At 39.7% G+C, this 24,204-nt stretch overlaps 1 long non-coding RNA gene across 2 annotated transcripts in view; it reads right to left on the bottom strand.

Moving 5' to 3' along the window:
* Nucleotides 1-230: 230 nt before the first annotated feature.
* Nucleotides 231-24,204, bottom strand: part of LOC133625762 (uncharacterized) — a 59,471-nt gene continuing 35,497 nt past the window's right edge. The window contains exons 3-7 of one of the 2 annotated variants that reach the window (XR_009819064.1): nt 19,615-19,690; nt 10,914-10,985; nt 10,143-10,229; nt 5,971-6,031; nt 231-634 (exon numbers count right to left, since the gene is read on the bottom strand). This is a non-coding gene — a long non-coding RNA (uncharacterized LOC133625762). Of the gene's footprint in view, nt 635-5,970; nt 6,032-10,142; nt 10,230-10,913; nt 10,986-13,642; nt 14,082-19,614; nt 19,691-24,204 lie in introns of those variants that run through there. The other variant, XR_009819063.1, reaches the window with a different exon arrangement.

Genomic DNA, 24,204 nt, shown 5'->3' on the forward strand with positions numbered 1-24,204 from the left:
ACAAGCAAAACAGTAAATAAAAATTCATTGGAAGTCATGGCAAAGTGAACATAATTTGCAAATGAAAACCACATTTTAAATCTAGCATAGCACAAAATTTTACCTTGCCTTTAGTGCTCAGCAGCTAAAGCATTTCTCACTTCAAAAGCAACCAAAAACATAACCCACTTCAATATCAACACCATTTAAAAAATAATAACATTATTCAGCCAGAAAGGACAAACACAAAGTGTGAAAGAAACCAAAACCTTTTATTAAGTCACTTAAAAAAACATTACATTTTCTCCAAAGGGTTAGCAACAGGTCTCTTACCACATGAATTTGACTCTTATGCATACACAACCCAAGAAGAAAATTTTGCCACCCAGTCCTCAAACAGATCCATCACTGGACAGTCACTGATACAGTCCCCTGAATCATTCAAGTGCAAAGTCCATTTTGACAGGATGATCACAACCCAGATCTTCTCTGGTTTAATAACACGAGAGTCCATGTTTTAACATCCTTTTCTTGGACAGACATATCACAGCACTCATGCATTAGTCCATTTCCACAACCTCTCAATCAACAGTGGAACTGTCATCTTGGTGTCTCACTCGTAGACTCCTTTTGACACTCTTCATCTGATTGGATTCTTTATGGGAAATTAAAAGAAAAATGCTGTTGGAATACAGATCATATCTTTAAACTAAGACATTCAACTACTGTACCTTGAAGATAATTTAAACATGTAACTTACTGATGCTTCAATCCATTTAACACATTCCAGAACATCTACTTTCACCATGAACAAACATCGTCAAGACATCAGTTCAAGAGTCAAAAATAAAACTTTAATCAAAACTATAAAGGAGTAGGGGTTGTATGATTACATGTCCAAGAACTTTTCCAGGCCCCACAAATTCCATTTGAAATTTCTCCATAGTGGTAAAACACCAGAGAAATCAACAGTAGGCAACCTGAGATATTTGCTCTGGCAATCATCTTTATGGGACCGACTCATCTCCTAAAGCTGACACTACTTAGCGGAAAACCCAAGTTTATCACAATAAGCCTTTTTTAAACTACTGACTATGCTCCTTTCTTCAAAGGCATAGATCCATCAAAGTCAATGAATCAGGCATGAAAATTGGTTTCCTACATACAGATGGTGACTGGAGACAAGATATTTTACCATCTTAACCCAGTTTCCCAGATCAGTAAAGACATACAGTGCAGGAGCAAACACACCCAATAAATGGAATGATTGGTTTGTTACTGGTGGGAAAGGACATGCCAGAAGTCATGGTAACAAGTTATCTTAGTTGTACTTATTAAGGCCACCATACTACTCCTGATCCACACTCCTTACTCTTCGCATAACAGCAGCCAAGCTCACAAAACCAAAGTGATAAATGACTTCCACATCCATCAATGCAAACCAACTATCACCATCTTTCCATTTTCATCCAAGAAAAATGAGCTTATGCACTTAAAAAAACCACAACTATTCCTCTTAACATGCAAAAAATCAAGTAGAGGAAGTTACTAAGTGTTCAGAACATCATCTCATAATGAATGCTAACTGTAGAGAAGACTGACAGACAAAAAAGGGGTTTACAATGCCTTCATAATTTTGAGTATCTGCACTCCAATGTCAATTTATTTGTTGGAACATGCACAGCTTTAACCTCACTTGAGTCTGAAAGCCAACTTCACCACTATGTTGTTCCCCTGATAATCCTGGGCAGGTTCTCACAAGTGATGCGGGAATTACCCACACTAAAGCAAAAATCAGCGGAGCCATCTAGTGGTCTCCACCTCCTCACTCAGTTCCCCCATTCTCATTTCAAAAATAACCAGTTACAACAAACCAAATGGCAATGGAACCAGTGCACCAAGCCTCTGTCTGACAACTGACCAAACGTCCTGCTTCACAATCCTCTTTGTTTTAAATTCAATGGGAAAGTACAGCATAGAAGAAGATCTGGTAATTCACTCTGCATCACGCAACGTGCATGGTTGTAACAGGATCTTCATATCAGAAACTGAACAACTGAATTGTTTCAAGCATTCAACTCAACCTCAGTTAAGATAGGAATTAAATATTTCAAAAGAATTTCCACAAACACTAAACTGAATCAATATTTTGGGGGGACTGTTTTAGGTTTGGGGTATTTTTAGTTCTTTGTGGTACACACTTGTCTCATCTCAAACCTATGGAGGTATTTGAAGATAAAACTCTGTATTCAATTTTTAATGCTAATGCCTTGACCAAGGTACCAAAACATGAAAAACAATCCACCACAAAGTTGTTTGCTATTATCACAACGAAATATTCCTACGTGCTAACAGAAGCATAGTGGAAACTCTAAAAGCAAGAGTACGAAAACATTTTTTTTAATAGTTATTGTCAAAATCTTAACATAATGAAATTTAATTACTGGCATCAGCTTTCCCCACTTTTCAAAAAATGTAATTTAGTTACATTTGTTCAACCTTGAAGGGCTCTTTTCAGTTGGGTTAGCCTTCTGCCTTAGACACTAATGAGACTGGCCAGAAGCAATTTTGGGATGAGTTTCCCAACCAGGTACACCTGCATTTGGTTGTGAAAGTAACCTTGCCACACTCATTTTAAACTCTTCTCTTGACCTTGTAAAATAATTTCCAGTAAATGGAACCAATGACATATTATAATTAAGAACATGCCACAACAGCTCTTGTTCTAAATTATTCATACGTCAAAAAGATGCCACAGTAATGGCCAAAACATTAATAGCAATCCATACACTTCTTTATGTGACATCTATGTTTCCTTTAAAAGATTTCACAGCATTTAATTTACTTATTAAATAAGGTGCATTTTAGTAAGAAGTTTCCACCATGTTATAAAAGATACTCCTCCACTAAGGCACATGCAGGGATCCTACACTTAAGGTAGCCATTGAAGAGTCTAGGGTTTTTTTTACTAGATGACATAACTATGTAATTTCTTCTGTAACATTAATTAAGCATCATCTCATTTTTCAAGCTTGTACTACCTACTATTTACAGTATTTGTGTCCAAACACAGGATTTCAGTCATGATAACCAGGGCACATGAGTAGTCCTGTAACACTTTCACAGTTTCCTTCAAGTCACTGGTAACACATTGACACTCCACGTAAGTAGACAGAAACCATTCACAATCATGCCTACAGGTTTTGAAACAACTCCATTTATGTTTTTCTATTCAGTTTTTCTTGTAATTAATTATTTGTTCCATTCCAATTAAAAGGCCACTGCAACACGAGACAACCCTTGTGGCCAAAACCATAGCTTCAGCAATTTCATATCTATTGAAACCATACGAGATGAGAGGCCAATAAGAACATTTAAAACACCCAGTGCATCAGCACAAGAGCCTGAGACACCAATACATTCCCAAATCTCTCCAGAGTGAAATCCCTCACACTCTGAGGCTTAAATTTAAAATCTGAGGTGATATACTGCTAGAAAGGGAATGCACTTCACTCCAACAGAGGGAGCTGAGCGGACAGAATGTGGTTCTGAGCAAACCAAACCTCAATTCTACACTTCCTATTTCAATTAAAGCAAGATTTTGTTCTCAAAGACAACGTCTGTGGTAACCTGTACACTAGAGGAGAAAGCAGACGTGTCCTTTATTGACATCTAAAGTCCATAAATGATGTTCTGTCCAATCTCTAAAGGAAACAAAGTACACTGGACAGTCCTAAGTCTGCTTTTACCAGTATTAGATGTCAGTAAGCCAGAGCAGTAAAAGCACAACCCATGTAGGATCAGGTATTTTTAGCTAAGAAAGGCTGTTTGCCAGGTTTCTCATATTTGGAGATCCATCTCAGGTGAGACATGACTTTATTCACAGACTTGATGCACTCTTTTGTGGGAATTATTTTTGAATGATAAATTCTATTGCATCAAGCAAAGTATGCCAACTTCATTAAAGCTCCTGCTGTTTCCAACTTGACACTTCTATTACAAAAAGGAAATCAGTGCTTCAACTAAACATTATCTATGCTAACCAGAGAGGGCAATACTAGACCTTCCAAGACTCTACATTTGGATGCTTTTACAAACACATTTTGGAGTGACTCCTTTTGAAGGCATCTGTTTCTTTAAGTCAATTGAGTTTAACTTGAGAGTTTCACATTTACCTCTTCTTTTAGATAAGGCTTATGAAACAGAAAAGGATGGAATAATTACTAAGCTGTGTAACTGTAAAGCCAAATTCCTGCCCAAGAAGCCAGATGTGACAATACCTAACCTACAATCCAATGAGAGAAAACATTAAAAAATGCACATATATGTAGAAACAGATAAGATTGATGTAAAAAAAAGGAAAGTGAGTCACATGTTTAGAGATCATAGCAGGTGATTGAGGGGAAAGAAGTCAACAGTGGACAGCATAGGAAGAATTTCGAGGAACGGTTGGAAGAAGTAACTTTTACTTCTACTATAGTAAAAACTATGCTGGGCCACACACACCTGCAGTGTGAGAAAAGTAGCTTAAGACATCTGACAGAACAAAGTAATAAAACTCACAGAGCACAGTGGGAGACGAGATGAAACACCAAAGACCATCACAACTGAGCACATGTACATTAGTAAGAATGGAATTCCTCAAAGTTTGTGAATTCTACTATTTTGCTTCTGGGCTGAAAATTCAGCGATAAAGCTGGTTCAAAATGAAATGTATCTAAAAGTGGTACAAGGCCATGATAACATGGCCTGGCAAGGTTTGCACCTCACTCCCACATATTCCATTTTCCTTTCAGAAGAGCTCTACGTTAGCCTCCACGTCATCTGAGTAGGGCAGAAGAGAGCCTGAGACTTCGGGTACAAAGAGGGAGTGGTTGCTTTTCTAGCACTCAAGTTTGTACAAGGTAAGCAGGGCTACTGAAGGGCTCTGCTAACATACACAGCCATTGGACACTTAAAAATCTCTTATCATCCATCCATTGAAATGAGAGAGGATTTGCATTTTGGAACAATGTTTTCTCAAGCTATCTGTAGTCTAGGGCAGGCATTACTCAGGTAGCATGTCATACTGAAAGATGTGTCTCCAAAAAACCGTCTCTTTTAAAGAAAAGTATATATTCCCAGCTATAGTCTTACGGGATCAGAGCTTCCCACAAAAAAAAAAAAAGTTAAAATCATGTTCACAAAATGCAATGGATGCCCTAATTAAAAATGTAGAATCAGGGAGTCTGGATTTTAGGCAGACAGGAAGACAAAAGAGCTTTGGATCTTTCCAAAGCCAACTCCCAAGAGTCGTGGGGTGTGCAAGAAACAGCAAAAGGACATCATCACCAAATTCCTTTTAGTTGAAGAAAGTTAAAGAAATATTCCCATATTTATCCAGTATAGAACTGAATTAATTTTTGTACTCAAGCCTGCCAATTTTGCATTTTGACTATGTGACAAAAGATTCCTAAATGAAGTCTTACAAGCTAACACTTTCATACAGGAAACTCTGTCAGCATTACACACAATTTCCTGCAAAGCTGAAGCTTTATGAAGGACAGAAACAGAACAATCATAGAACAGAAAGAAGACAGTTACTATCTGCTCAAAAACTCAGACAGATGTCTAAGAGGGCTACACAAGATGCTTGTAAGACAAACCCTTCTGAACAAGCAAATTTATGATTTAATAGTTCTCAATGATATATGGAGTCAAATCACAGAAGCAGAAGACCAAAGAACTACAGTTAGATATGAAAGTTGTTCTCCAGTAAGACAAATTGGGAGTACTACCAAAGTATAACTTCATTTCCTAACAGCTCAGAAAGAATGATCCTGTGATCCTAACTGAGCCTTCTAGAAACACATATGCGCACACAGACACACTTTGAGGAACTTCAGGGTCTATTCAGTCAAAAATTTCAGTAAATTAAACATTACAGCCACGTGCATTTGTTGAGTTTTTTTAAAAGCTAAAAAGTAAATGTTATTAGGAATAACAACTTACCAGTGCTTCAACCAAGAGCAGTTATTTTGATTACAGTGAGTAAATCAATTCCTCAACACATCTGTAGGGAAAATGATATATTAAACACTTGAATTAAAAGAAAATGAAAAAACCTTAAAAAACACAAATCAATTCCAAAAAAATCCTTAAAAGTCTAGAAGACCAGAGCACTGGCCTAAAAATACTACAAAAGGTCCTAGCATATGTTTTCATAACAAGTTTAAAGTATTAATAGGACAGCTGTTATCAAAGAACCTGTGCAAGCCACACAGGAAATTCAGACCCAGTCCTGTACATAAATCCCCTGAGAAACAAATCAACAACAACAACAAATCTTTTTTGATATTTTTTTTCTCAAGAAGTTCAATTGGGCATTCAAGTGGAAGCTTGCTTCAAGTAGTTGATCTGGACTCCACTTTACAATTAAAACACTAATTTTACCTAACAGTAGAATCAACTAGATGCAATGAAGTTATCTAACAAACCCATATGGAACAACTCATCTACTCTTTATCTCAAAGTTATCCAAATATGGGAAAGGCCCAAATTTAAAAACTCTACTTTGAAAATGTCTGTTGGCAATCCACATCAATAAAACATGTAAATCAAAATCACCTTAGGCAGAGACAGTAAGATTAAAGTCCAAAAACTCTAAAACAACTCCCAAACCTCCCTTTTTTTTACTGTACATTCCAACTGCGTGAAGTCATCCACTATCATGAGGGGTACAAGCTAGCCACCTAATATCTACAATCAAACTGCTTGTCTTGTGATCTCTCAGAATCTGCTCATATTGGAATATAGTCTCAACTATGTAAAACTCACTGAACCTACTCAGTGATAGCACACTGTGTGTAATTTTCTATCATTTTCTAAATTCTCCTCTAAAATTGATAGCTACTCAGATGTGCAGAAAGCAAGCTGTGATGAACAGAACTACAGTCTCTTTATTAATATGGAAAGATTCCCTCAGAAAGGGAAAATTATAAAAATACAGTACTAAACTGGCACAAACATGTAGAATACCAGAATGAATATGAAATGTAAAGGTTTAAATAACGCATTTAAATGTGATCCAACAGCTACTACTAAGTGGAAGCATGAAACTGAAGTACTCCTAAAATGGTGGATGGGTGCTTTGTAGAAGAAACACAACATGGCTGCTGGACTTCGATCATCCACGAAGCACCTATCAGTCATGCAAAGCCTCAGAGGCATATTAAGTAGAGAGGTTTACTTATGCCCTTTAAATGTCCTTCTGTCCCATTTCACTTTAAGACACTTACAAACTACAATTCAAACATGTGAAGACTGAATAAAGTTAATAGTTGAAAGATTTTCAACTTAAGAGCTCTCAGCCACTTTTAATCATTTACAGCACAGCTAAACATGCATGATCTGCATTCACTTTTGTTCCCGTTTTCTTTGATTCTACAGTTAGCATCCAGTTACAGTAATTTCACAGAAACTTCAACGAGGATACTTAAAATGGCTTTTATATCACCTCAGAGGAACAGCTTCCTCTATGGAAAAAGTTATTAAGACTCAAAGAGCAGAATCAAGTAATTGTCAGAGTGGTATCACTTAGCAGTAGTAAGGCTTCTCTATTCTGAAGTGATGAGCCAATTAACAAGTTTAGTAAAGACTGCACCAAGATGTTAATGACGTATTACATTTTATTCCTGTGATCACAAGCGATCACTTTCCACCATTATAAACTATACCACTGAGTTTTAAGCTTTTTAACATCCAAAATACATTCACTCTTGAACTACAGAATTCATTGCAAAAGCTGAAAGTTTATGCTAAGAGTCACAAACTATAGTCAGTAAATACAACTTTCAACTGAAAAACAAGCCTTTCAGTTTAACATTTCTATTTCTTATTTAAGATTCTATTTATGTAACAAATGGCAAACTACAAGTCTTTTCATCAGATCAGTCACAGTAATTGTTGAGTTTGTAGTCCACCTCCTATTTAAATATAAATTTACTGGTTTTAAGCAGTCCTAAGAGTTGTGGCTTGTATTTATTTTTACGTCATAAAATTAGACGTCACAAATACAGTACAGCCTACGCCATGTAACGCTTGCCTTGCATCATATATCCATGGCTCCTATGACAAATGATTGGCACTGCTTAAGAATCAGGAAAGCAAAGCTCCTTTTACAGTATGAGGTGAGGTCAGTAGCTCTAAATCTATATACCTAACAACAGACTCTTTTTCAGGATAAATTAAGAAAGCATCGTGGCAAAGATGATATACACCACCACATCAACGTTTCTCCATATAAAGCTGCGAGTGCTACAAATTAATTCTACAAGAATAGTTAATATGGGTTTGTATCACTACAGAAGAACAGCTTCCTCCACGGAAAAGGTTTTTAAGACTCAATTGGAGAGTATTCTTCTGATCCTGCCAGTTACTATGCTGTGGAGTTGCTACAAACTTAAAAGTTTCCTCCAGTCTTTGGTAGGATTCATCTAGCCTAATGAGATCTGTCTAACCTAAAAATGAAGCTGACATTAACTAGATGAAAACATGTTGTTCTTACATAAAAAAGCAGCTCCAAAGAGACCACAAAAGTACCAAGGTACATTTAAAACTGTTTTTATTATAGTATCTGTTTAGCACAAACAGCACCATGACAATATAGCAAGACCATCAAGATCAAAGTGCTCAACTTCATATTCATCATAAAACACTCAGGTCAGCCAAGATGCTCTTGAACAACGTGTTTTGTTTGGGTTTGTTTTTTTTGAAAGTAGGACAACTAAAAGGTGTCACTTTAGACATTTAAGGATTTAACATCAGCAATACACATCTTGAGCCTGACAAGTTCAGTTCTACCTATCATTACTATCAGATATTTATGTCAACCAGGCTAGTCTTGCCCTTAATCGTAATACATTGTGGATTATCTGGTGATTTTGACCCCCTAAATTGGAAATGGATTTCAATGGGAAACATGGGATTTCAAATGTGTTCTGCTGTTCTCCTCAAGGAACCCGACTATTTTTAACTTGAGCTTCCAATTCTCAAACTTCACAGCAGGCAATTACACAATGAAGTTCTAGAACGTACCTAACAGCTTTGTTTGCTAGCTGTGTTTAGTTGCAGGACACCCATGGTGTATGGAGCATGTCTATTACTCATAAACATTATTTGCATTTTGCCTCGCATATTAGCAATCACTTAACTGCAGTTAAAGGTTTACTATCGAACCTTTATTACTATGACCTAAAGAGATGTCTTTAAAAAGCTTATTCAAGACCGGTGTATGACTTCTCTTATACGAACAGGCTTAAACCTTCACCCCAGCCAAAGAGAAGAACTGCCCTCAGGTAGGGGTTCACAAGATCTGTAATCTTGGGTTATTGTGATCAATTCTGTACTTTTAAAAAACAATTATCAAGAGTATTTTTGAGCATCTGAAACATATGTCTTCATGAAGACGCCTTACATTCAGAGGTCCTGAATAAGTACTGAAGTACGTTAGGATGGTAAGCTGTGAAAAGGTATCAGTTAAAACAGGCAAACAAGATCCCCAACTTTAATTACACAGTGGTGAAAGCACGACTTAAATGTAACATGTTACTGTCTCTAAATACAGAATCTTATAGTGTAAAAAAAAAAACAAACTAAAACAACAAAACATTAGAAAGCTGACTGCAAGAAGGACAGCAAGATACTTCACAACAACTGGGTGCAGGTTTAGGCTTTTAAAGTTACATTGAAAAGAGAACTTCTATGTTGCTTTTATAAAAAAAGTTTATTGTAAGGGAAAAGCTTACGAGTGTATACGTACTGCTAATGAACCAATACCGTAAACTGAAGGGAAAGCATTTCTTAAGTTTGATTAGACTAAAAGTTCCTTAGTAGAGATGGTAATCCTCATAAGTACAGTTGTATTTTAAGATGTGTTGACATGGTCATTTCAGATTCTTAAAAAACATGTAATTTATGAGTGACCGTAATGTCAGGATGTGTAAAGAGACATAAACATTACTGTATTTAGTACACATTAGGAGTTCTCAAAGGCACTGAAACGTGAAAGAAAATTCAACAAGGTAAAAAAAAAAGTAGCTTATATGTTTATAATGTTTATTTTGCTCAAAAAATTACTTTATGGATAATTAAAATAAACAAATCTACACCACAATATAACATACCTGCTCTGCACAGCACAGAACTTTGCACAAGGTCTTTTACCCAACCAGCCATCCAAATCTCTGGAAGCAACAATATCCAGTAATAACCTTTAAAGAAAAAAAAAAGCAAAACCAGGTTTGTCTGAAAACAAAGGTACATACAGACCTTCCCTACAGTTCTAATGTTCTTGATTGATATTAACTTTTCCAAAACACATAAGGCATCTTAAGATTAATAATGATTTTACCTACAGTACAAACCTGCAATATTTTATCCTTACCAAGCATTAGCATTCAGGGCTCTAAAAACGAGAAACAGGCCCCAAAAACCTCCTTCTGTATAAATGCCTAAAGTGTTGAGTTAGTCCTGTCACAGACAAATTCTACAATATCCCCAAGCACTAATGTTACAAACATATTAAGTACAAAAAAAACCCAATTTAAGTTCAAAGCACATTTTCACTGGGACGTTACGGAACTTCGGGGTTTGTATGAAAACACTGGGATTTCCCACCAAATCCAAAGTATATGCATGTGTACACACAAAAAATATCAATCCACTTATTTAAAAAGTCTCAGTAAAGTATAAATGTCACATTCTTTTAAGAGAGTCTACCCATATCCGCAAAAAATGGGCTTTTAAAAAGTCCAGATGGTTTATGAAATGTGGCCCCTCCAATTTAAAAATGAGGTTTTTTTCTCCCCAGTTTGCACAGAAGCAAAAAGGCAAATCCCCAGATGAAAAAAAACCAACCAAATAGACATACTAGCACAAGTTACAACCACTCTTACCTAAGAAATGAAGGTATGAACGATTTTTCTGGAAGCCAGTCAGGAAACAAGGTATTGTTCATGGAATTCTACCTAAAAAAAACAAAGAGTATGAAAATTTTCAGCATTTGCTTTAGAAAAGCAGAACAAGTCAGATGCTTGAAACTGATGGATCTTTAGGTAATAATTAAGTTAGGAAAAACTTATAGCAGTAACAGTTATTTTTAGAGTTGTGTTCTAAAGATAAAGAAAGTATGGGTGGCTGTGCACATTTTGCTGAAGGAGAAAGAAAAGATGGAGAGTGACTGACATACAACAGGCATGATCTGTATTTTTGCATGAATAACTGCAATCTGCTCTTCCGTCTCCAACTACTTTAATTTGGAATGACCTAAAGATCTAATGTCGAGCCAGTTTAAGGGGTTTTTTTCTGGAGTAAATTACCACACAATACCTCTCTGTCCTTGTACTTTTTTTGTATGTTAAAGTCCTTGGAAGTAGGCTATGAAAAATTAAATAAAATCTCTAGTGATAGCAAAGTAATTTTAAAATGGCTTCTGTCATCAGCTTCAGTTACTTGATTTCCATCAAAAAAAAAAAAAAAAGAGATCCCTTTCTTGCCCTTCAGAATATAGTTTTAAAGCCTTCAGCATCTTTAACCTTTAATCAGATCCCAAACTATGCCCTTTAACACAAGGAGCACCATATTTGCACTACCTCTAGCCAACTTTTCTCGCCTTTTGCGAAAAGGCTTAACATTTTCTTTCGCAGCAGTTACATTTATCATCACTACTTCATACTCCAGAAGTCTGCAATCACTCTGTAAATATGTGGGTAAGTTTAAAAAGCATTTTAACATTCACTAAAAAAGCTACCTACATCTAAATTTAAATTCCTACACCTTACATATACAAAAATGCACAACCATTAAATAAAATACTTTAAGAATTAAGAGCAATTTACATTCAGGGATACTTAGCTGCCGTTTTATTTTCAGTACCTGAAACAAGTCAAAGCTATTAAAAAATATGTTATCCCTATTTAAAAGAAATAAAAATACAGCAGACACCCACCTAAAACTAGAACTTTCTTTTCAGTAAAGTGTGTATGTCACAACCTGTTCTACACTGCAGAACTGTTGCTGGGGTTATAAAACCACCATAATCCAAACCTAAAATAACGATACCGAACACTCTGCATGAAGGTGATAGAAGTACAATGGTTGCCGAAACTTGTATTTGTATTCTTAAAATAAAAGCCAACTTTCATTGTTGTAATGACAGATTCGTATTTACAAAGTACCCAAAAATGCAGATTTACTTCCAACTGCAATATTTAAAACCTGCACGGAGTTTTATAACCCTAGAGAAGTGTGCACCAAATAAATCCAACAAATATGGATGTACACAATCTCCACTTAAAACTAAAGTTCTTAATATTTACCTCTTGTGCTACTACAGTGACTTTTGATACATTTGGAATTACAATTTTACCCTTAAAATGGCAAATGATCAGTGCAAGACAACATAAAACAAACGTCAGGCATTCCCTTTAAACTTGCATTTTTGCAAAGTCTTGCAATAGGTGTTGTACAACTTCTAAATTATTAAACCTCGAAACAACAACAAAAACGCTAAGTAAACAGAAATGACTGAAAGCTCCCTGAAAAATGCGTAAACTGAATACTAAAAACAAAACTGACACCCTAGAAATGCTTTTTAGAAGATTTTAATGTCACACACAAAGCCATTCGTTTTCCTATCATGTAATTCATATTTAAGTAACTACCTTTTCTTCTCGTGCTGTCGTCTAAATCACAACTGTTTTGCCAACTTTAAACTGTAAACTTGGCATGACCGAGCTTTGTTTTTTTTAAGCTTGTAACTTGTTGTATAGCCGTTTTAATTGCAAAATCATATTGCACGTAATTCTTCAGAGTTTCCTTTAAAGTTCTGCACCTGAACTGCTGTTTTCCAAGTGAAGTAAATTTCTATCTATTGTTTCAGTAAAGTCCTAAGCTGTCTCATCCGCAGCCTGTTTTTTTCTGGCTGGTCTAGAAAGAGTTAAAAGCCAACACCCCACAAAAACCACCAAGTTTTATTTCTAAAAGAAAAGGACATGGCGTCTTTGTTCTTATAAACTACGAAAACCTAGTCCCATCTGAGTAGCAATGGGCAACAAATGCTCTTTAAAGAGATACGGGCTTAGGGCTAAACATTTAACTGATGATGTAGTTCACTCTTCACCTCTCCCCCCCCCTCCCTTTACTGCTGCATTGGAGTTCTAAGCTGGTTTGCAGATGCCCCCCTTCCATGCTGCACTGGAGGGGAACAGGTCTGCAGCCCCCCCCTTTCCTCACTGCTACACTGAGGAGCCCGCCTGCAGTTGCCCCCATCCTCCGTGCTGCATTGGGGGTCGGGGTGTGCGGAGCCCCCTCGCTGCTGCATGAGCAGGGGGGAGGGGGAGCGCTCTGCAGCCCGGGAGCCGACGAGTGTCACCGGGGCGGGCGCCGAGCCGGGCTCCCTCTGCGGTACCCCTTCTCCCGTCGCCCTCCCTCCCCAAATTGCGCGGCTCCCCCCTCACCCAAAAGCGGGTTCGGAGAGGAACGGGGGTCCCCGAGGCTCCCCTCAGCGAGCGGCGGGGGGTGCAGGGAGAGGCAGGCGCCCCCTCCCCCTCCCGGCTCCAAGGACATTTTGTTTTTCCTCTCAAGGACAAAGGACAACGAGAAGCGAGGAGACTCAGGCACTTACCCGGAGAAGAGCAGCCCGCCGGCAGGCGACAAGGGCCCTGAGAACGGGGCGCTGCTCCCCCTCTCGCCCTGCCCGCGGCGAAGGACGGTCCCGCGCCCGCCTGGCGAGGGAGAGGCGCGGGCAGAGCTCCGGAGCCCGGCGCCATTACCCTCCGCCCGTCGGCAGCCCCGCTCGGCAGCCCGGCTCGCCGCCCTCCGTCGCCCCGGAACCGCCAGAGCGCTGGGCCCGACTTGCCACTCGAGACGGGCACCCGGGACGCTCGCCGTGCCTCCCCGCCCAGAGCGGCGGGGAAAGCGCCCCGGAGCCCGGCTGCAGCTGCGGCTGCTTCCCCGGCCATCTTGTGCCGTGTGTGTGAGAGAGTCTCTCCCGTCTCCTCTCAACTCCTTCCTCCCCTCCCCCCCGCACAACATGGCCGCTCGCTCACTACTCACTGCGGCGAGGAAGGGGCGGGCCTGAGCCCCTGCCCCCTACCTACGGCGGCAGCACACCGCCCCCCCCCAACGCGCGCCACACCGCCCCGCCCCCGGCTGCGCGCGCGCCACGCGCCGCTCCCCATTGGCCGCGCCGCGCCCTCCCCGCCAGGCCCGAGCGCGCGCACCGCTCCCATTGGCCGCGCCGCGCCCTCCCTCGACCTCCCCACCCCGGGTCCGCGCGCGCCGCGGCCGCGGCCTCCCATTGGCCGCCCTCCCCGCCTCAGCGCCCGCCACCGAGTATTGGCGAGAGCCGCCAGCCGCTCCCCATTGGCTGCCGCCCGCCTCCTCGCGCCCCCGCCCCGCCCGCCGCGGGCTCGCGCCCCGTCCGCACGATTCCCCTCAGAGGCAGGAGGGCGGCCCGGAGCCCCCTCGAGCGCCCGCCCCGCCGCCACCCCCTACCCAGCCCCACCTGGCCAGGGCGGCCCTAGCCCTACGTCGCTTCACAGGTCTGCCGTGACCCTGCTTGGTCCGAGCACGGCCTTCTCTTCAAGCCTCCGCTGTGGTCAATCACCTCATACTTCAGCCCGTCCGAAGCAGTGAGGTGCAACCCCTCTAACGTGGCTTGTCAGAACCTCTCACCTAACGGCCCAGATTGCCAAAGCACCCTACACTGCCGCTCCCACAGAAAGTGCTTCGGCCCTTGGTGCACCACAGCCTGCCCGAACAACCAGTCCTGGGCACCGGCTCCACCTCTCTACAGAAAGCGGTGCCACAAAACCTTTGCTCTTTTAAGCTGAGTACAGCCAACTGCCCTGGGCTTCCTCATGGTTGTACACCCTCAGCCTGCCCCTCACCCTCATGGGAGGAAGAGACTGCAACTGCATCAAGCCCAGTCCTCATTAGTACCTCTTAAAAAGACACCCAAGTAAAACTAGTTATCATGCTTTTCTCAGCCAGCACCATAGGAACTGTCTCGTATGCAACCTCACCAGGACACTGTCTCTTATTTTGACTACTGCCATGGAAACCACTTCAGTTATCACCACCATAGAAGGGCATCCTCCACATTCTTGGTCCCTGTCATAAAAGCCTGTCCTCAGTCAGTTATGATGTTCCACTGCAAGAGCCACACCCAGCAAATATGATAGAACAGCATAATTAATATTTACATACTTCAGCAGTCACTTTGAATTATATGCATGCCTTTCTCCTCCTTTTATTTGCACAGCTTACTCCATTCAAAGCAGAAAGAAAGGTGTCCCATTATTTTTTGTTTTCTTACTGATAATCAGGTAGTTATGGCAGCAATTAAACCAACAATGCTTAAAATTACCCTGGAAGGTCTCAGAATCTAGTCTGACACTTGAAATCATGCAATTGGACTTCAGCGGCTATCTCCCGAGCTAGGTCCTGGAAAGGCCACAAGTCAGCTGGTCAGCTCATTAAGCTCCCCAAGGAGAAACAATTTTGAGCCAAGAGATGTATTTCCTTTCAAAATAGAAATGCTGAGCTCCGTGTGTAGGATAGTGGGCAGGCACACACAAATCTACTGGTTTGTAGACAGTGGTGATAAGGTGGTTACCACCTTCAAAGAAGGGATGGTGGTAGCCTCCATAAAGGCATGGGAGCCGCCAGCCAAAGAATCAATGGTGGAGCAAAACAGATACTGCTTCTCACTGGAAAAGGGCAAAATGCCTTTCTTCTTTTTTCCCCTCTCACAAAACCAATTGAATTTATGGTCTACAGAGTCTACGGAGAGTAGGAAGGCTGTTCTGCAACTCCATTCTTGTTCAGATTCTTGCAAAGGTTAATCCTCTTGCTCTCAGTGGAACTACTCACACATAACTATGTAAAGGCATTTATGTGGACAGAACCCAGATGTTGCCCTCCTTGGAAGACTACCAACAATGAAGAAAAAGAAAAGGCATCAAGGGATAAGGCAGGAACTAGATATAAGTAGGGTGCAGCAAAAGCAGTTCTACTGATGTTGGCATTTTCAGCCAACACTGCAAGATATGACTTCACAGCAAGAACCAAGATCAGAAGTTCTGTGGACAATTTCCAGTCTTTCTATTGTTTCCTCCCAGAATACAAGTACACTTCTAGAAAAACAGATAAAGTGTGATCACTTGTAATAACCACAGGAAAGGGAGAAAATAGATTGGGCATTCAAGGCGTAATTGTACTTTGTAAGAGTAGTGTGACTCCAGTCAGGAGAGTTTAAGATTGTAACTGAACAAGACCTAACCTAGATGTTCAAACTGTTACCTGATTTTCTCCAGCTCTACCAGACTCTGTAGTATAATAGCCTAGTCCTCTTTAAAAAAATCAGTCACGTGCATTGGCAGACAGAAATTATTTTGAAAGTCACTTGCTGCATTGCTGCTATACATAACCAAAAAAATTACTGGAAGTCTAAGATCCTCATGAAATATACTCAGTGCTACTCTTTTGCTTCCTGGCCACCAAGAGCCTAAAGCAGCTCCAGAAGAGCTTACACAAGTATCCATTACCCTTCTGTTTCTTGGCTTCGAGTGAGTTGTGTGTATGTGAACACAAGTACCGTCACTCTCTCCAGAGCTGCAGCACTCTTCAGGCAACTTTGGTTCACGTACCAATAAAAGTCTATCTGTTTACATTCTTCTTTCCCAATGAAACAGTAGAACAGTGCTAAGTCTCCCTTTTCACATTTTTATCTCCCATGGTCAGCTCTGTATAAACACAAAATGATCATTCCTATCGCCTCTGTGGTTACCCCAGGTTTTTTTCCTTCTAAATTCAGCACTTCTACACAACTGCACATTCCTCCACATAGTTTATTTCTTCTTTTAGATGACACACTTTCTTGCTTTGTGTATCATTAGACCAAATACTTCAGCCATGTTTTATGAAACACATGTCAGATAATAATGAGACAAGTTAATGTTTCCATTACTAATTTGGGAACTATTTTCCAAGACTGCATCTGTGGCTAGAATTGCAGATAGAGGCACACAACCTCGGTTTCTGGAACTCAAACGAACTATTTTCTTCTACAACCTTTTCTCCTTCACACCCCAGCTCCCATTTAGATTATGATTATCCTTTAGGGACAACATGCAAAAGCACACTGTTATTTCACAGGGCAGCCTCCCTTCCTTGCCTGCCTAAACATGCCCTTTCTACCAGAGGATACCAGAAGATCAGTGAAGAAGCTTATTCTTTGCAGTGCACAAGGCACACACGTAGAGTACAGCTCTTCAGAGACACAAATGGAAAGGAAAGGCCAGAGAACTGACAACTGTATTTGACAAAATGGTTAGGTATTGTATCTGCCTTTCGAAGTGGAACACAGGAGTCTAAAGATGGAGAGATATGCAAGGTCACCAAACTTCTCTTCTACCAGAACTCTTATCACTTTTCAGAAGAAATCAATAACAAATTTCTAGGCCCTAAACCAAGCATAGTAGTTTGGATTATTTCAGCAGAGAATACGCAAACAGGATATCAGATGCCCTTTGAACACTGTAAGCAGTTTTGTGGTAGGCATTGAACTTCCTGCAATCTGGGTGTTCACAGAAATTGTCGCTTTGTCCTGAATGCAGTATAAGCTCTACTACTTTTGTGTGTCACCTGTGATTTGTTGCTAAAACAAACAAGCTGCTCTTTTTTATTCCCGTTTCCTTCCTCAGTAATTCAGTATTAAAATTGCCGAGGCAGATAGAAATTACCTCCTATCGCACTTCTGGAAAAAAAGGCTTTTTGGAGCCATGTGCACCAAAATGTTGTGAGGGCATGGCTGTGCCCCTGCTGCTGGCACCCGTGGGCTTTTGCAGACACAGTAACACCCACAGAAATGTAAAGACAACATACTTCTAAGCACAGAACCAACTTCTCTACGTGAAGAGTGAAGATCACTATGGTATGTTGAGCCTAGCTACACCCTTTTGCTACTGTCGCAAGACAAGCAGCAACAGGACCAGCAAGGACAAAAACCAGTTCTAGCAATCAGCTCTTGCTATTCGTTCTGCTCTGGGTCTGAAGCTGGAATTCAAATCCAGATTTTTGTTCCAGCCTGTAATGAATAATTGCAAACACATCTACACACACAGAGAGAACTTTTACATACGCCCTTTTTGTTTCTAGGATTTAACACTGAAAATGAAGATTATGTTAATGGGGTGGGTTTGTTAGCATTTTTATGGTGCTCATATTTAGAACCACGGACCTTGTGAGCAGCAAGATTTGTTACCATGAATAATTAGAAAGAAATTCTTATCAGTGTCACAAACATAGCCACGGAAAAAAGTCTTTCAGCGTGCTAAGCCAAACTCCAGTGCTTTTTCAGTTTATTCAAAGTGAAGCAATTTTAACCAAGATTTAGCTCTTTTTATTCCTATTTTCGAAGAAAACTAAGTTAGCACTAAAAAGTATAAAGACGTAATGGAAATGAGAAGTGGAACTGGTATCTTTTGTGGGATTTAACTGCCTTACCTAAGCAATTTTTTAACTTGTTCTCACAATGCATCAAAGAATCAGTATTGTTTCTGTACACATGATCTTGTGGCTTGAGCTCAAATGTTAGGTCTAAGGGCTCCTGAACAAGCCACCCACCTCACTATTTCAGTTTTGCATGAGTTCCTGTATACAATAAGGGAAATAAAAGACCAGTAACTGTTGTCTAATGAGAGAATTATTGTGCCATACAGTAGCTTGACTATGGGATATACATATATTTTCCTTGAGAAATCAAGTCCACTTTTTCTTAAGGAGGTTTGAGACTTGAAGTTCGTAGAATGGTTTGGGTTGGAAGTTCTTTGTTATTTTTACAGATCAGCTTCAAGTTATCCCTTGTTGCCATCCTAACTGTAAGAAACAGTAATGATTTCAGTCAAGGTACTTATGCTGTATTTGTTCAACACATAACATACAGCACTTGCCTTAAATGGCCATCTTAGAGGCATAAGAAAAATGGGAATGATACAGCAGCCTTTATTTTGATGAAATCTTGTGACAGTTTAAAACTCTAGAGTAGTCTGAAGTCAAAGAATTTAGGTGATTGGTCAATAATAGGTTTAATTGGTTCTTAAAGTAAGCTACTGGACCTTGGAACAACAAATCTGTTTCTTTACTCCCTTTTTTAACCCTTGCTACCTGTATGAAAGGATCTGTTATTTTTAAGGTCAGCTTTTAGATAGTTATTCTGCTTGGCTTGGCAAACAAGTAGAAAAAATAGTGATTGATCCCTTTTGCTTGTACCTACTTAGACATTACAATTTATACAAGCACTAACAAGGTATTACATGTCTCCTTACATGGAAAAGAATGATGCAACTTTGCTTATTACTGAAATCACCTTTGAAAGCAAGTGAGAAACTAATGTGCACCTTCCCAGGAACTTTAATACCTATAGCTACAAAGGCAGCTTCTGTGGCTTGACTCATACTCTAACTTCTCTCTACTGAGGAAGTTTGCTGCTTGGAAGCTTGTAGAACTGGAAATGTGCAAGGATTAGACATATTGGTCAGGTTTTAGATCACTTTAAAAGGTAGAAGCTGCAAACAGTGTTCTTTGTCTTACCACTCTGGCTGTAAACGTGGTCTGCAGATAGGAGCATTCTGTTGAGCTGAGAGGTGGTCACTGTTTTATCAGGAGTCTGTGAAAAAAAAAGCATTGGCAAGGCTGAGAGCTATACCCAATCTTCTGTTTCAGAATAAAGATTCTATCATTCTCCAAAACATCATGCAATTATGCAAGGAGTTAGAAGAGAACATTTTATAAGTGCAATCTTCAGAATATTTGAACTTTAAATGTAGCTGGAAAGAAAATACCTCTTTAGAAGATCTAGACAATGACATTAATAATTATTTGGGGTTTGGTTTAAATGTAGATAATTTGAAATTCCAGCACAATTACTTTCTCGTGCAGATTTCAAGTTCATTTTCCAAAGACATTCTGAAAATCCATCCTTGAAAGTTATGCGCTGCAGCCACAAGCCAGTAAAGCATAACTGCTTAAGTGTTTGAGGAGTATGATGAGAGAAGGGAAAGCAGACTTAGCACAGGATTTTATTCACACAGCAAAATCAAGGACAAGAAAAACCAAAACAACCCAACTATAAGCTCTTATTTTTTACCAACTCTCCATTTGAGTTGCAGTGGAGACTTTGGAAAGTTTACATGATGACCATAACAACAAGTATACTTTCTTGGTAAATCTCCCTGAAAGTTTTGAGGCAAAGGGCTTCACACTAGTGACACAAACGTGATGAAGGTCCCTCAACTGAACACGAGTTAGAGCTACTGTAGAACGACAAGAAAAAACAACCCAGGGCCTCCAAAGGCACAAGTACAGAACTGAGATTTTTATTTCAAGCAAGCTTCATGCCTGTTTCCATAATATCTTCATTCTTGTCTCTTGTGTGCAGGTAGCACCGAAGGGCATTTTATTGATTGCTATACAATAGTTGACAAAATGATGCATTATTCAGCAAATTGCCACATGCAGTGAAAAGAAACTGTGTCTTTTCTTCCCTGAAATCTTACAAGCCTATACTTCTTTAAAATAAAGACACTGTGATGAAGCACTGAATTACTCTGTTGTAATATACCACATCTATTTGAAAGAGAAGACCCCTTATATTTGCAGCTCAAAACAAACTTCGTATTTGTCAATACTTGTTAGATGTGGAATCCAATCAATTTTTGGTGTAGCGATATTGTATCAGGAACACACTTGGGTTAGAATGTCACCTGAACAGAAATAGCTTCTATGTCAGACTGATGTTTCCCGTGAGCTTTTATATTTTCTTCCTTCAGTGGATTTGCTATAAACTGGCTCCTTCCAGAGCTTTATCCAGCTAGGAGAGCTCATCAACCTGGGGACTAGAGCAATTTTGTGCATGTCAGACATGCCATCCATCTAAACTCCATCATGAGCAGCTTTAACTGTTGCAGGCAAGAGATTTGCATGCTGAAACAAATACTCATTCTCTCTGACCAAGCCATTAACAGTGATTACCTTGTTTCAGCTTGAAATCATTCACAGTGGTTTGGGGTTTTTTATATTTAGACAAAGATTAGTACTAGAAGGTGAGCTGGTGAGAAAATGTTAGCAGCCCAGGAAAACACTGTTGGTATAGTCCTGTCACAAAATTAGGTCAGTGGCTTTTTGTACAATGAAAGCAGCAGAGGGAATGCAGGACATCTTGGGTGAGACATTCACAGTGCTTGACCACTACCTGAAAAATCTGACTGCAATTTTTATTGTGATTTTACTCAGTGGAAGACCCAAACTAGGTTTTACATGCCCAAAGTGTGACTTATTTTCTTCAAGATTTAATGGTGGATATAACAAGAAGCTATTACCTCTCTATATAAATGTGTCTCGCTTTAAGGCTCAGAAACATTTAAGTTCATGAAAAAAGCTGAAATTTTCATCTGTTATTGTTACTTCAGACACATGGATCTGAAGTTACATGCCTGTGACTTTAATTCTGCACTGAGTAATTGCATTTAGGTCGGTGGAATTACTCCAGGTTTTTCTTGGTGTGTCTAAACTGAATGTTGTCCCGAGGATTTGGAAGCATATGAAGTGAATTTAGAAAATTAACATATATGCAACTTGAATATGCAACTGAAATGGACTAACCCAGTATGTAGAAGGGGAAAAGAGTATAAAGCAGAAGTCTGAGTGTCAAGAGTAAGAGCAAGCATGTAGTTTTGCACATGTAGGTATAATTGCATCTATTCTTTGTTTTCCCCAACATTTCTTTTTCTTACCTATTTTTATTAATAATAGCAAAAGGAATAATATTAATTATGTCTCTTCTAACAAGCAACACGTTACTGGTATTAAACAGTACACTTGAACTCTCTGATCTAGCATATAAGATCAAGGAGATCAGAGAAAGCTTTGGAGGAAAAATCAGTATCCTACAACTGATGGGAACATCAGTTTGTGTGTGTAGGATATAAAACCAAATGTTTGCATAATTTAGAATAATAACACGAACAAAAGTGAAACACTGGGACTTTAATAACTGGCTTTTTTTTTTCTTAAACTCCAATTCTTAAGATATTGTGTTCCTGGCTACTCTATCATGTACTGATAATGAACAGTCAAGGACAGTACTGTTACTGCATGAGTAAAAACTGTTCCCTTCAAAAGATTAATGTAGGATTATTTATACATATATATATACACAAACTTAGTAAAGATTATGAAAATTGGAACAAAAAAAAATGAAGTTGAAGTCTACTCAAGTGATGTTAACAAAATGGGATTAAGTTCAGGAGAAAATGAAGAGTATGTCTTAGAAAAGTAATTTTTACATATGACAGTTATTTTATGCTTTATATTATCATCATAACGCACAGTCCTACACAGGCAAATCAAAGATGTGCATGAACCTCATACGAGAGCTCTGTACTCTGTATTGCTGAGTGCACACTGCTTTCAAGTTTCATTTGACCTGCAGATTTAATGTAACCTTAGCAGAGTACAAAAGGGCAATCAAGAAAGTCTTTAGGTGCAAAAAAAGGTTTCTTTACATTGCTCTTCTGTAATGAAGGAATCCTTGCATGTGATAGGCTTGTAAAGGAGGCACTGTTCACCTCGCTCTGGGTCTAAAAAACACCTTGCAAAATTCAACTGCAACTGACATGGAGAAATCTGACTTACACTTGGGTTTAAATATGACTAATACATTTTCCACTGCTAGTTTGGATTTGAGTGTCACGGTTAGAAGACACCAAGTCTTTGGTGAGCAGCTGAAATAACAAGGCTGCTTCTCTGACAGTCGACAGCCCACACAGCCAACTAGCACTGCATTGCTGCAGCATCCCCACTCCTGCACCATATCAGGCAGAGGCTGCAATCATTTTAGAGCTGTACATTGATGACTGGTCAACTGGCACACAGATACTGATGGTCAAGCAAGAGAAGCAGAAAATATAGCTTTTGCACTCATTTTGGAGTTCATTCTTTAGCAGAAGCACTAATTCATCTCTGTAACCTGCAGCCTCCTCAAGGAATAGAAACTCTAGAATTAAAATTTGTTGAAATTGAACATCGTATCAAAAACTCAAGGCCTCTAACAGCATGATTTCATAAGCCCTGCCTCCTTAAGAAGCCAGGATAAAAATACAGCTACATAAAGAATAAATGAGCAGCTTTTCCTGACTCTGAAACCAGAAAATAATGACACAAAACCAAAATCAAATGCAACAATATCGCCTGTATTCCCAAACGCCAGCACATTAATGCTTCCTCTCCTAGCTCCCAGAGTTGTTAAATAAATGAGCCTTATAATGTATTTTGCAAGTGAAAGATCCCACAGTGGGAAAAGTAAGGTCCAACACCAAAGTTCCTTAACAGAAATGCTGTTGCTTCCTCTAAGAGTTCTTCACTGAAAGGGATTCAGCCTGACCCCACTCCTGCCACAATCAGTATTTTTTCTCTTTTGATCCAATGAGCAGTTCTGCAGCCCTAGCAGTAGTCTGAGATTTTAGATCAAAACTAATATCCTAGTACATGGAGTCAAGTCAGCCCATGCAAGTCAAAAAGGGCTGGTATCATCTGTGGTCTGTGCGCAGACATCTTTTTATACCAGAAACAAACACTCTGTTTAAAAAATACTTCACGTACTACATTTTCCCCAAACACCTCAGCCATGTCTCCATGATGCTGGGTGCACAGCCACCTTCTCATCTTGGTTATGCTTGCTATGGGCTTGGTGGCATTTTGGGAACCACATCACACCTCTAAAAGTTTTTTAAGTCTCCTGGAGAAAGATCTGATTTTGGTTGCACACTGTGATTCCCTCGGGAGAACTTTTCCCTTGTTTTTCTTTCTTGTTATTACTTTTTTTAACTTAAATTTAAAAATTAAAGCCTTTGGTCTGAAAGAGAGTGAAGGTGGAATAAATAAGCCTCTGGATAAAAAAAGAGGGGAAAAACCTTAACATACAAACTCCCACGTACACAACATGTCTCCTCCCTCAGCATTAATGCCGCCTCACGAAATGGCGACTGCCTCTGTAGACAGCTGCCTGAAAACACCTCTGCAGGAAACCACACATGCAACTTGGGTTTTTTCCTTTAAAGCTTTCATTTTTCTTTCTTTACATTCAGTCCCTCGGGGACTCCTGAAAGCCCTCAGCAAAGCCAT

The sequence above is a fragment of the Colius striatus genome, chromosome 7, assembly GCF_028858725.1.
Source record: "Colius striatus isolate bColStr4 chromosome 7, bColStr4.1.hap1, whole genome shotgun sequence".
In the NCBI taxonomy this organism is placed as follows: Eukaryota; Metazoa; Chordata; class Aves; order Coliiformes; family Coliidae; genus Colius; species Colius striatus.